Consider the following 13,681-nt stretch of genomic DNA (forward strand, 5'->3'; position numbering starts at 1 on the left):
ATCCTTAACTGGAATTTAGGCAAAAGACAGTAGGGTATTGAGAGGTGAGGAGAGCCACTTTACCCTGAGCTATGCCACTCAGAAGAAACCCTGTCGGTCAAAAACCTCCATATGTCACAACAATATGTAAAAGATTCAAATTATAGCAAAAATGATACAAACAATAATGAGAATTAATATTTATTGAGCATCTATTTTATGCCAGACATTGTTCCCAGCATTTTACATGGATTAACTCATTTAATTTTCACAATAACACTAAGGTAGGTAATGTAATTGATGGCAGTGGTGGCCCATCTGGAGTGGCTGCTGAGAAGACGCCGGCTGCAGCAGGCAGGGCACAGCCAGGGCTGCACACTCAATGGAGCTGTTGGGAGCTGGGAACAGGCAGAAGCCCCATCCGCTTCTGAGTGTGAGGGGTGGGAATCCTGCCCTCCTGGGCACAGCTGCAGCCACCCAGCTGTGGGTTCAGACCCAGGCATCCCTGTACTCTTAGAGGCCCAGGAAGCCCCCCTACCCCCACAGGCTCAGAAATGCCTGTTCCTGCTGCCCAGCCTCTCCCGACTCCCAGCTCCCACTCCAATTTCAGAGCAAAGTTAAGTGCAAGCTGGGGCACTGTCACAACCCAGCTGGGTATGCCCATGCTCAGGGTAGCACTGACACAACAGCCCCCTGTTGCCTCGGCCCCCTCCAGACTCTGTGCACTGAGGAGCATCAGAGGGGGGCCAAGGGGGAGCTGAGAGTGGCTCAGTATGGGCTGCAGGCACCCCTCGGCATGAACAGCCTGGGTGCCAGGGCAGCAGGTTGATGGTGGCAGGAGGCAGACAGACTCCTGGACAGAAAGGGGCAGTTCCCAGTGAAGCCCCACCTTTAGGCCTGAAGCCTGGGGGCCAGGTTGCTAGTTCCACAGACTGGAGTGAAAACTTATGCTGTTTTCTCTGGGCCTGCCCACAGCTGTTGATAGACCAATTAGCACTCACGTCCTCTTCTCTGAAGCCCATAAAACTCCCTGGACTCAGCCAAACTGGGCAGAGGTTGGAACAACTGGCCTACAGAGAGGAGCTACCCACTGTGGGTCTTCTCTCTCCTGACAGCTGCACGCTTGACAGGATAACCTGCCTGCAGAGAGGAGCTACCCACTTCAGGTCTCCTGGGAGCTGTACCGTCGCTCAAAGTTCCTCTCTGCCTTGCTCACCCTCCAGTTGTCCCTGTACCTCATTCTTCCAGGACACAGGACAAGAAAATGGTGGGACTGAAAGAGCTGTAACACAAACAGGGCTGAAACACACCCCTTGCTTGCCATGTTGTGGGCGAGAAGAGGGAGAGAAGAGAGAAGAAGAGAGGAACTGCAGCCCTTCAGGGACCCCAGACCTGGGAGCTCTCCAAGCCAGGGATGTGACACCCTCTTTGGGGCTCTGTAGTTCCTGGTGTCTCCAAGCTTCCAGGCACCACCACATTCCTGGGTGCCAGCAGTGGAAGCCACCTGTGGTACACCTGGTCCAGCCACAGCCTCACAGGGTGCTAGCACTTGTGTCGGCATCTGGAGCTGCCTGCCCTGCTGCAGCTGGCATGACTGGCTGTGCACAATGGGCAGCTCCCTTGTTCACATACCCCTTGCCTTTTTGTGCCTGGCTCACCCTTGGCAGGCATAAGATCTGGGCCAGTAGCGTGAGCCCAGCGCAGCCTGCCCAGGCTGAGTGGGCGGAACCAGCCCACTGGGCCCAAGCAAAACTCAGGCAAAGGCACCATTAGCCACAAAGGTTTCTGGCTGGCAAAGCAACACCCCAAGGATCCTGTGACATTTTCCCCATTTTGCAAGTGAAGCAGATGAGGCACAGAATTTTTAAGCAATGAATACACAGCCTCACAGCTAAAAACTGTAGGAAATATAGAAAGAAAACAACTAAGAGTGGGCTATGAAGCAACCAGGAAAGAAGGGGATACTGAATTGTCAGCTTGACAAAATGGGACTCTATACAGTTTCCCTTTGCCTTTAGTTAGAACTACAAGAATTCATACACACACTCAATGTAAATAGATGTGTGAACTCCCACAGCCTTTACCTGACCACTTGTGTATGGTATTTGCGGAAATGCCTGGTGTTATTTTTTTTTCTTCAAGAAAGATACCGCCTTTGAGGCTTCCAAACTAGTCTTCATAATGTTGAAAGTTGCTAGGGGCTCATCAGGACACTAATGAACAACCCAAGAAACTTTATCATCAGATGACTAAACTTCGCCCTGCTTATTCGAGACACATCAGTCTCCTACTTTATTTTAGGAAATACAGCAAAATGGCTGGTAGACAGATGGTATTTTGTAGACCAACAAATTTAATCCATGCATCCACAGTCACTGGGGAGAAAACGTCATCAAAACCCCAAAGCCCAGTGAAATACCCATTCCAGAAACAGGGCTAACGTCAACCAGCTGAGTTAAATATTGATCATTACATGGTGGTTTCTCCACAGAGCTGTTAAAGGAACTTAAAAAGTTGCTCAAAGGTGAGAGGAGAAGCAAGAAAGAGACAGAGGGCTAGCTATTACTAACGAACTTGAAGTACTTATTTAAAAGAGAGAGAACTTTCAGCCTGACATTTAGACATTGCTTATGTGATGTGCACAGTCGTATTAAAGCCCTGACCTAAATTTAGTAGTTTAAAAAGAACTCAGTTTCTACTTCCACCCTTTTCCAAATGCCAGCTGAGAACTCATTTCTCAGACCCTTTTCATCCATAGGAAATCCCTGAGAACTTTACAAAAAATTTAAGAACAAAAAGGTCAGAAAGTTAAAACACAGTATGCAGTCTCTCTCCTTCCTAAAATGGCCATTTGGTTAAAATCCATTATAATGAAAGAGTTAAAATTCTGCACAGTTTAAGAACAACCAGTTGACCTTTAAATGTGCTGGTTTGAATCCAATCACCTTTCAACAAGCATGAAATCTGGCACAAGGTGTACTAACGCACACCAATTATTTTCATAGTGTACATGACTGATCTCACAGCGTCCTGTTTGGAAAAAAAGAATAGTGTCCATTTTCCAAAAGCCGAACTTAGAGGCTGAGTGTCTCTGTTGGTGGGCGGGATTTTCCTTTGGTAACTGTCTCCAAAAGTGCCTTTGGAGGAGGCTTTTCCTTGGAAAAAGCACAGCATAATACCTTAAGGAAAATAACTTTTTCGCTTTGTTTAAATTCTGTTAAATGAAATAGTTTCCTCCAACTTTTAATACGTCAAAGGTAAAAATAGCTGGGAAATAATTAATTACTATCCTTAGTTAAGAACTTTCAAGCCATATATGTAGGAGAAAAAATAATCCACTGCCAGTGAAAGAGTGAAATACTGAATCCTACTTGGAATAAATGGATTTAAAACCCAGAGATTCAAAACCAATCGTTGAGAGACTTTCTACTACCTAAAATGATTATTTTCTTTTTAAAAAGTAATTCCCATGAGATTCTCCTAAATGATAAGATCCTCTGATATCTTCAAAATATAGTTCAAATTACAACACACCTTCACAGGATTTTTAAGAACACACTGGATGGCTGTTTTTGTGCAATGTACAGACATAGGTGCCCTGATATGGGGACTACACCATACAGCCAGATACACTCTGATCAACTGCCAGACTGTGTTCCTTCTCACCTCCTTTCTCCTCTACCTCTATGGTTCCCCCTGTACCCCAGCCCACCCCATTTCCATCACAGTGGAATGCTCTCCCATGTCAGACAGTAACATGGACTACTAACCCCACACCTGGACCATATTCAAGCCAGAGTCGGATTTTCCTTTGTTGAATCCTTTGCCTGAGGAGTGAGACTTCTGAGATTCCCTCCCCAAATCCTTCTCTCAGCTCCTCACTTTGGTGGGAGACTTCTGTTGGCCATGCCCATGTTCGTCAGCCCCTCCCTGCCACAATATTTGATTTTCCTCCTCATTCACTCTCTTTATCTTGTGAGTCCAGAAAAGAGAAAGGTCAGGATCTCACAGCAATGTAGGTAGTGGCCCGTGGCTTGTGGCCCCGGGCCAGCACTCAGACCTTCACCCACCCAGCCACTTCTGCTTTGGCATTGAGGAGGGAAGGGCTTGATTCAGGAAAAGAAGGCACTGCCTAGGTTGGGTACTATTCACAGACCATGTTAGGAAGACACCTGCTGGCCCACGGCCCTGGCCCAGGAGGCCCCCTTGGAGATGCCCATCAGGAAAGTCTGGTTATGTGCATAGTCCTGAAGATTCCCCCAAAATCAAAGGCTTCCTCCCAGAGCCCTGGAAGAGCAAGGTCATTCCACAGACATGCCAGGAAAGACAGGCAGCCAGAGTCTCCGTGGGCCTCCCTCGCTGCCCCTGTCCTAATCTGCACTCATTCCTAAGCAGACCTCCGTCACCAGCTTCTTCTAAACAGCACTAATTCTGTTCCTTTTTCCCTACTCCAGGACTGAGAAGACGTCAAGGTCCAGACACTCGTCATTAACACCTACTCACAACCGATTCCCCCACTCCCTTTGGCCTCACCAAGATTTGGCGAGCAGGAGAAATAAATGTCACTTTGCTACCACCTTCTGCTCAACCTCCAACAGAAAAACCCACATTGCCCAAGTACAAAGCACGAAATACTGCTGGCCTACCCTGACTTTTCAGCTATTCTCCTTGCATATAGTAAATGACTCCCCAGGCGACATCATCTTAAAGTCTGAGACACAAAAAAGGACCCAAAGTCCTATATGCTTGAAGAATTGCATGGCAATATATTTAGTTAACATTTTCTATTTTATTAGAAAAAATAGACAATTCAGTTGTCAATGTGATCGTTTCAGGCTTCCCAGCCTCTCCTTTCTGACATCATCCTATATACCACAATCTCCACCAGAAAAGCAGTATGGTATTGGGAAAAAGAGATCTAAAGGCAGAAGACTAGGGCTTCACTCTCAGCATTGTCAACTGAGTGACTTGGCTAAGTCACTGAAATTCACTGAAACCGCAGTTTCCCCTTCTGTCAAAGGGGGATAACAGTATCAGCCTCACAGGGTGCTGTGAAGGAAGCAAATGAGAAAATGAAAGTGAGCATCCTTTTAAATTATAAACAGAGAATAAGGGAGAGGGGAGGGGAAAAGGGAGAGGAGGAAGAAAGGAAGCAATCTGCCCTCCCTCACCCCTTCACACTAGGTAAAATAAAATGTTTAGACAGAAAAACCTAAAGAAAAGGATCCAAATAAAATATTCTTAGGAACTGTCAAAGGGAGAAGACACTGGAATCTCCAAATCTGGCCAAGAGCTCAGCCTGAGCAGCATGTTTTGAACTCCTGAGTCCATGGAACCCTCCACTAAAGCTTTGGGACTCTGACCTGCAGAAAAAAACAAAAACAAAATGCTTCCCTCAGTTCATTCCCTGTAGTTTAAAAACAAGAGCAACTGAAGGGCAAGCTTCGGGGGCAAGGGGAGACAAACACCTCAGACCATTAACTTACTTTATCCCCATTGGAAATCAACTTCGGGAGAACATTTCAGCTTTGTATGTTCTTCTTGGTCTCACTCAAATGGGAAGTTCTGCTCGAGGCCGGAAATAGAAAACAGGAAGTCAACAGAACTGATTTTCCTAACTGCCCAAATGCAAATCACCACACTCCGTTCTGGATGAGAATTAGAGTAAAATGTAAACTTCTTTTTAAAAAGAAGTTCACATGCTAACTATGTACAGAAAACATCCTACTCCAGGGAAGAAAGAAAGAAAGAAAGAAAAGATCCATCAGCTTCCTTCCTTAATAAAGAAGGACTGACAGAGCTGGGCTGACAGTGAAGTAAAGGTCACCGAGGGTGTGCTCGTCAGAACCACACTGCCACTAAAAATAATGAAGTGTCCCACTTTGATGCTGACACTATTCTCCAAGCTGGTTCCTCTAAAGGTGCTTTTCTTCAAGGGAAGCAGATACTAAAGTGACAACTTTCTCATTACCATTCAGACTATTTTCTTAGAGCCCCATGTTTGAAACTTTCAAGTTGAAACTCCAAGCTCCACCCACTGCATACAGACTTCTTAGTCAGTTTCTATCACATACCATCATATCTACCTTATTTCCATCAGTCATAAATTCTGCTCATTCTTCTATCACAGCTCCTCTGACATTTGCCAGACCTCACCATTTCCTCAGCCATTTCTGGTCTGAATCATCAGCTCCCCATGCCTGCTGCCTGCTCTCTTCTATAAACATACCAGATGAATCTTTCCAGCATGCTGCTTCCCCTGCCCCCAAGTCTGCCACAGCTCCCAACTACCTACTGATCACATCTGAGTTGCCTCAGCCAGTGGTGTTGCCATATCTACCTAGCTTAGGCTGAGTGTTACAGGAGAAAGTGCACTAGCCCGGGCACCAGACGGATCAGGTAAGACTCTAGCTGAGGTAAGCTTTATCACATCATATAGCGGTTGTGCGGATTGAGGAAAATTATGAAACCAGTTTTCTCATTTGCAGAATGAATATAATAACACCTACCTATACAGTTACTAAGGATTAAATAGGATAATATGCACAAAGCGATCCTAGAGAGTTTCAGTAAGAAGAATGAATGCTTATGAAGTGCTTATCACATTCCAGCTTCTGTTCTGGGTGCTGTGCATGTGTTTATCAGGTATTATTATTAACCTCATTTTGCAGAAGAGGACCTTGAGGCAAGAGAGAGTAAGTAAAGTCACATAACAAATCCACAGAAGAGCTAGCCTTTGAACTCCAACAGCCTGACTCCACTGCCTGCATATGTAACTCCATGCTCTACTGCCTCCCATTTCCCCTTCCCTCCAACTTTCACTGGCTAACACAGCCCACAGGTCCACCTCAGTCCTTCTCATCCTTCCAGCCCTCCCTCCACATTCCAACTACCTGTGACAAATGCTATGCTGCATTTTCTCTCCAATCTCACCTGACATCTTGAAGGGAGCAGTTCAGTTACAGCATTCTCTCTGTACCCAACTATACCATCTCTCTACTCTTTATCTTGCCCTCACATACACATAAGTTTGTCATTGTTCTTCAGTTCTTTGGGTAATCTCTTCCTAGAAACTACATCTAAAATATAGACCACATCCCCAAATTCCATCATGTCCAAAAAGAAGCATGTTATTTCCATCAACACCCCAGCTGCCATTACCAAGCCAACTCACCTGACTTCTGTTCACTTACCTAGGAGATCACAGTCTGATGAGATCAATGTTTATATAGAAAATGTAAATAGGTTGTGATAAGTACTAAACGCATGCTGCTAATGGCATCATCACCTCTGGCTCTTCTCAGTCCTGCATTTCCCACGTTGTGTCATGCACCAAAGCTGTCACACTGCCCCTTCCTCTTTATCTCTGGTGCCACCTGTGATTTACTTGCACCCTACCTTGTTTCTGAACTATTGCAGCCCCTCCCAACTTATCTTACTGCCTCATTCACCTGCCTTTCAAAACCAGCCCACCTCCTGCTGCCCAATAACCTGATGTTGTCACTCTCATATTTAAAACCCATAAATGCGGCCGGGCATGGTGGCTCACGCCTGTAATCCCAGTACTTTGGGAGGCCGAGGTGGGCAGATCACAAGGTCAAGAGATCGAGACCATCCTGGCCAACATGGTGAAGCCCCGTCTCTACTAAAAATACAAAAATTAGCTGGGCATGGTGGCACATGCCTGTAGTCCCATGTATTTGGCAGGCGGAGGCAGGAGAATTGCTGGAACCCAGAGGCAGAGCTTGCAGTGAGCCGAGATTGCACCACTGCACTCCAGACTGGTGACAGAGCGAGACTCTGTCAAAAAAACAAAACAAAACAAAAAACACATCAATGCTGACGAACCAAGTACAAAGCCCTGAGCTTGGCCAGGCAACGTCGCCTGGAAACTTGACTTTTAATCCTTACTTTGCTCTATTCCCCCAACATACACTCACTTCATACACCACAGCTAAAAGAGACTTCCCATAATTTTCTAAAAATGACTCACATTTCTCTTTCCTGTTTTTCCCTTTGCCCACCCTGCCCTCTCTCCCTCTGCCTTCATTTTTTTTATTAACCTCTGGAACTCAGGTGCTCTTGCTTCAAGGTTTAGGTCAAAAGTTACCTCCTCCATGAAGCTTTCTCTCATTCTCCCACAATGTGTGAAAACCCCATTCTCAGATTTGCTTAGTTGTGCATTTGTATATTCTACCTTGCACTACAGTCATTTGTATATTTGTCTTATGGTTTCTGCGCTTTAGGAAAGGTACATTGTCTTAATCATCTTTGTTCAATACAGTGCCTAGCAGAGTGCCTCAAGTATAATATGTGCTCAATAAATAATAGATGCATTTTTCCATGCATATTTTCTACTCTATCCAAATGGAAAATATATCCATGTGATATAGTGGAAAATATCTCATGAAGAGAGATACAGTGAGGAAAATATCTCATGAAGACCAAAAGCAGAAATCCAAGTTTTTTCTTTTCATTACTATCATCTGTGATTATTTATTTTATGTGTCAACTTGGTTGGGCTTAGGGATGCTCAGATAGCTGGTAAAATATTATTTCTGGATGTGTCTGTCAGGGTGTTTCTGAGAGAAATTAGCATTTGAATCAGTAGACTAAATAAAGAAAATCTGCCCTCACAAATGTGAGCCAGCATCATCCAATTTATTGAGAGTTTAGATACGACAATAAGGCAGAAGAAGGTGAACTCTCTTTCCTTGAGCTGGGACATCCGTCTTCTCCTGCTCTGACATTGTAGTTCCTCGTTCTTGGGCCTTCAGATTCTCCCCTGAAGTTTCTCAGGCCTTTGGCATCAGACTGGAAGTTACGCCATTGGGTCCCCTGGTTCTCAGACCTTTGGACACAGACTGAATTATACCACTGGCTTTCCTGGTTCTCCAGCTTCAAGATGACGTATTGTGAGCCTTTTCAGCCTCCATAATTGCATGAGCCAATTTCCACAATAAATCTCCTCTTATGTATCTATATATTTCCTATTGGTTTTGTTTCTCTACAGAATCCTAATAGATCATCTAATTGTTTATCTAACAAGTCTTTTCCTCCCTAGACAATATGTTAGGCACTAGGGACACAAAAATAAAAACACAGACATCTGCACTTAATAAACTTACATTCAATATCAGAGAGATTGGCACAGAATACAAATAAAATGAGATACACGCAAAATAATATGAATTGCAAAATTACAGCAATTCACCACCAACTAGGTGTGTGACCTTGGGAAAATCACACTGTGAGCTAAATATTAGCAAGTTTAAAATGCAAAATCAGAGGCAGTCTATGAATTAGACTTTGCTAATGGCCTCCTTTGCTGATGGATGGCACATTGCTGTTAGAACGTGCTTATTTTTGCAAAGGTCCATTACTGATGCTTTAATTCTAAGGAAATTATGCAGGCAGCAACTAAAGAAAGGTTAAAAAAAACAGCAGCTAAAATTGATACTTAGACAATAAAAAACTAATTATAAGTGATTTATCAGCACCACTAGATAAATACATCGGTGAAATTTAAGGCCATGAAATGCAGGACAAGCCTCGCAGGAAGCAATTTCCTGGTGGATGAGATGCTGTCCTCAGGGATCCCACCTTCCACCACTAGTATTCATCATATCTGATTGGAAATGTGTGCATGTGAGTCAGCCTCCCCTCTATGATGTGAGTAGGGACCTATTTTTGCTCATCTCTGTATCCTCTACACACGATGCTTGGCACATAGCAAGTATTCAATAAATGTTTATGAAGGAAGCAATCAGTCACTGTCACCAAGAATTTACTGGGAATTTCACATGCTAAATCTAGAACAAATGATGTGGTTCCTATCATCAAATAAAATCTGTGAAAACCCTAAGACGTAAACTGCAAACCATGACTTGGTATTAGAGAGGGGTCATTATCAAATGAAAACAACTCAGCCGCCAAGAAGTCATTTCAAAATAACAAATTCTCTTTCTATTATTTCTCAAATGCTGTGAAAAGGAATCTCAGTCTGCAGCAACAATTCACAAAGTCCCTTCCTTTCATGTGGTCATGTCACATCACACAAGCCCTGTCACGCGCCTCTCTCCTTCATACCCTCCCACCAAAGCTGATCTCCCAGACCTAGTCCTCAAACCTGTGCCCTTCTAACCCTCTACCTTTTCCAGTGATTCTGCATCACAAAGCCCAAAAGAACGGCTCTGGTAAGATCTCACAGTGTCTGAAATATCGGGAAGTAAAAGAAAATAAATAGGCAAAACTAGAACAATTCTTTGTAGGCAGTAAAACAACATCACAGATCTACCATATATTATAAATGTTGGCCTGATGGCATATAAAAAAAAAAGGGTGCCAAAAAAAATCAAAAATGGTAAAAAGAAACAAAAGTGTTTAAATGTTTTAAGCAGCTACAATGTTTGGGAGATTTGTGATGCTCAATCACAAAATATTTATTAAGAACCTACCCTAAGAATTTGTTTTGAAAGAGATACTCTGTCAGGGTTACCCAAGACCCCTGCCGCCTACATTTGGACATCACTAGAAGGACCCATGGGACTCAGTGTATGGCAGTACTTAAAGCTAAGATTTATCCTAGTGATATAATAAGGATACACAGCCAGATCATAAGGGAGAGCCACAGGCAGAGTCTGAATGGTTTTATGTGCAGACTTCCTTATGCTTCTGCCTACCACGGGAGATCATATAGAGTACAGCAAGGAAAATGCAGCAACTTGTATATGACGTTTCAGCCCACAGAAGCTTCTTTTTAGAAACTCGGTGCCCAAGGTTTTTCATGGGGCTGATCACATAGGCACCCTCTGCCTAGCACATCAAAATATTCCAGACTCCAAGCAGGGGAGCAGGTGTTCAAGCATAAACTGTGTTGTTTGCACAAAAGTCTAGGCACAGTGAACCACACTTATCAATTGACTGCTGACTGAGAGCCCTCCAAGGGCCCAGTTCCCAGTTACCAACCAAATGATAACCTGGCAAGCAGGTCTTTCTAAGGGTAGCAGTGTCAAGCCTTTGTAGCCTGCACAGATACAAAGGCCCAGTTTTTGTTTCAAGGCAACTAACACAGACAGAAATAAGATTTATACATAAAAATATGCATTGCATACAGTAGCATCCTAGATAACACTAAAGCAAAAATTCCCAAAATGTCCTCGAGCACTTTTATCAGCATCATCAGGATGCTGGTCAACCTAGTAGCTACAGCCCAAAGCATCCTGAGCAATAGAAGAATGGGGCATCAGTAAGAGCCACAGGCTGAGGGGAGATTACAGAAGACTTTGAATACCATAATGAGACATTTGAATTAGATTTCATAGTCTTAGAAAGCCACTGAAGGTTTTATTTTTTCTTCACCAGATGACAAGATCAAAATAGCATTGTTTGAAGGTGAATCTGATTACCTATGTAGAATATATTGAAGGAGGCTAAGACCAGAGGCCAAGAAACCAGAAGCTCAAAAGGAAAGAAAATGATCCTATAACGTAGGGACCACTCATTAGGAATTAGACTCTGCTCAGGGTGCTTCCCGTGAATCCTGTCAGCCTTCTAAGGCAGTTGCTATTGTTCCCATTTTGTAGCTTGCCAGTGTCATGCAAGTCAGGGCAACAGGAAAGGAGCAGGGAATAGAAAAGGAAATAGATAAAGAACTGAGAAGAGAAAAAGGAGTGGTGGGCCAGTGCCCGAGGCAACGGAGAGGAAGTCATCACAGGTAACTCCTGAGCATAACTTGTTCTTCTCTTCCTTTGGGCCTTTTATTCTAAGAAGACAGGGAGAAAGTCATCTTCCAAAAATGGTGGACCGTAAAAAGAGAACTAAAGCAGAAATAGTCAAAATTTTCTAAATGAGGTAAGAGAGGTAAAGAAGGAATTGGATGTTCCACCTTCTTCCTGACTCAGACAGTAAGGAGTGGGTAAACTGGTAGCATTCTTTTATCTTCACTATCTCAGATAAATTTACACTATTCAAATAGTTTCTTCTTGATTGTTTCCCTGACATGATGCAACCCCAAAATCACTTAATAACTGAGCTACTCTTGAGACTAATTCTTAAGGTGTCTAAAATGAACACCCAGAAGCATCACAGTCTCATTAGGACACATTTATTAATCACTTGATTCCATAAAAGTTGTTAGTGATGTGACAGTGAGACACTGACCCCAAGGGCTTTAAAGGACATAACACAGAAATCTGCTCGATTGATAAATATCCATCTTAGTTCTTACTTTATAAAACCCAGAACTAAGTAACAAGACATGACATGCCACTATTTAAGGGGAATTAATCTGTTGCCTCAATTGGCATTTAAGCAGGAGGCCAAAGACCATTAGAACAAATTGAAATTAATTTATGTAGCAACATAACTCAATACTAGGATGCTGATCTTATCTTGTTGAAAATCACTCCAAGATCTTTATTAGTCCTTAACGTAACTTCAAGTGAGCTGCCTGTATCTTTCTTATTCAGAAACTCTATTAGCCAATTGAAGTGCTGGGCAGTGTGGCCAGGAAACGAGAAGGAGGAACTTGAACAAAATCCTTAAAATAGACCTCACCCCAAAGGCTTATGGAATGTCCCCCATGACTAGGGAGAATTCATTCTGATTTTGGTAACCAGCTCGGTTACAGCTTGCTTGAGAATTCTTTTCCCCTAAGAGGTAATGCCAGGAAAAAGTTATATGAAAGGATTTGCTCTTCCTCAGGGTAATTTATGTATTTCTTTACATTTCAGCCTGCCTTGTACTTCATGCAGGTTGAATAGAAATGTTTTCTGAGCATGTATTGTTACAGCCCTCTGACATGGTATAAAAGAATGAAAGAAGACACGTCCTGCTTTCCAGGATTTTCACAAAAAAGATGGGATGAACACAAGTAAAAGCAAGATGAACACACACAGGTGACTGTTTATGAACAGCAACTAAATGCATAGGTTATGGGGTGTTGAAGAGCCTAGGTTTAAATCCTGTCTCCGCTAGTTACCACTTGGAGCAAGTTGTATATTCTTTATAAGCCTCAGTTTCCCCTTCTGAGAAACTGGGTTGATAGTACCCACCTCATAAGGTCTTTGTCAAGGGTGGTAAGATAATAAACATAAAATGCTTGGCACATAAAAGGAGTTCAACAAATGTTAGCTACTATTATCATAAAAATTATTATTTTTGTTTGTACTACTATTACTACCACTCCTAATGCCTTGCTACTCTCCTCTATATTTTGCCCCATACCTTAAAGACAGGGAGGCTACCAAACTGCATGCAGTGGTCCAGGTCAGTAGACTATAATGCATCTCAGGCAGGGAGGCCAGGAGGCTCAGGGTCTGTCAAAAATGGCAGGGAAGAGCATTTCCAATGGAGGAGATGGCTGTGGAGAGGAGAGGAGTAAGCAGAGCTTGGATAAAGTAAATAAGTACATTTGCTCTAAATGGCTTTCTGACCGAGAAAGGGCACATGTCCACAGATCATATTGAGAGATGACAGCGTGCTGGCAACCCTCGCAGCCCTCACTCACTCTCGGTGCCTCCTGGGCCTTGGCACCCAATCTGGCCGTGCTTGAGGAGCCCTTCAGCCCGCCGCTGCACTGTGGGAGCCCCTTTCTGGGCTGGCCAAGGCCGGAGCCGGCTCCCTCAGCTTGCAGGGAGGTGTGGACGGAAAGGTGCGGGCGGGAACCAGGGCTGTCCGCAGCACTTGCGGGCCAGCGGGA

Source organism: Hylobates moloch, unplaced genomic scaffold (genome assembly GCF_009828535.3).
Source record: "Hylobates moloch isolate HMO894 unplaced genomic scaffold, HMol_V3 SCAFFOLD_23, whole genome shotgun sequence".
NCBI classification, from domain to species: domain Eukaryota; kingdom Metazoa; phylum Chordata; class Mammalia; order Primates; family Hylobatidae; genus Hylobates; species Hylobates moloch.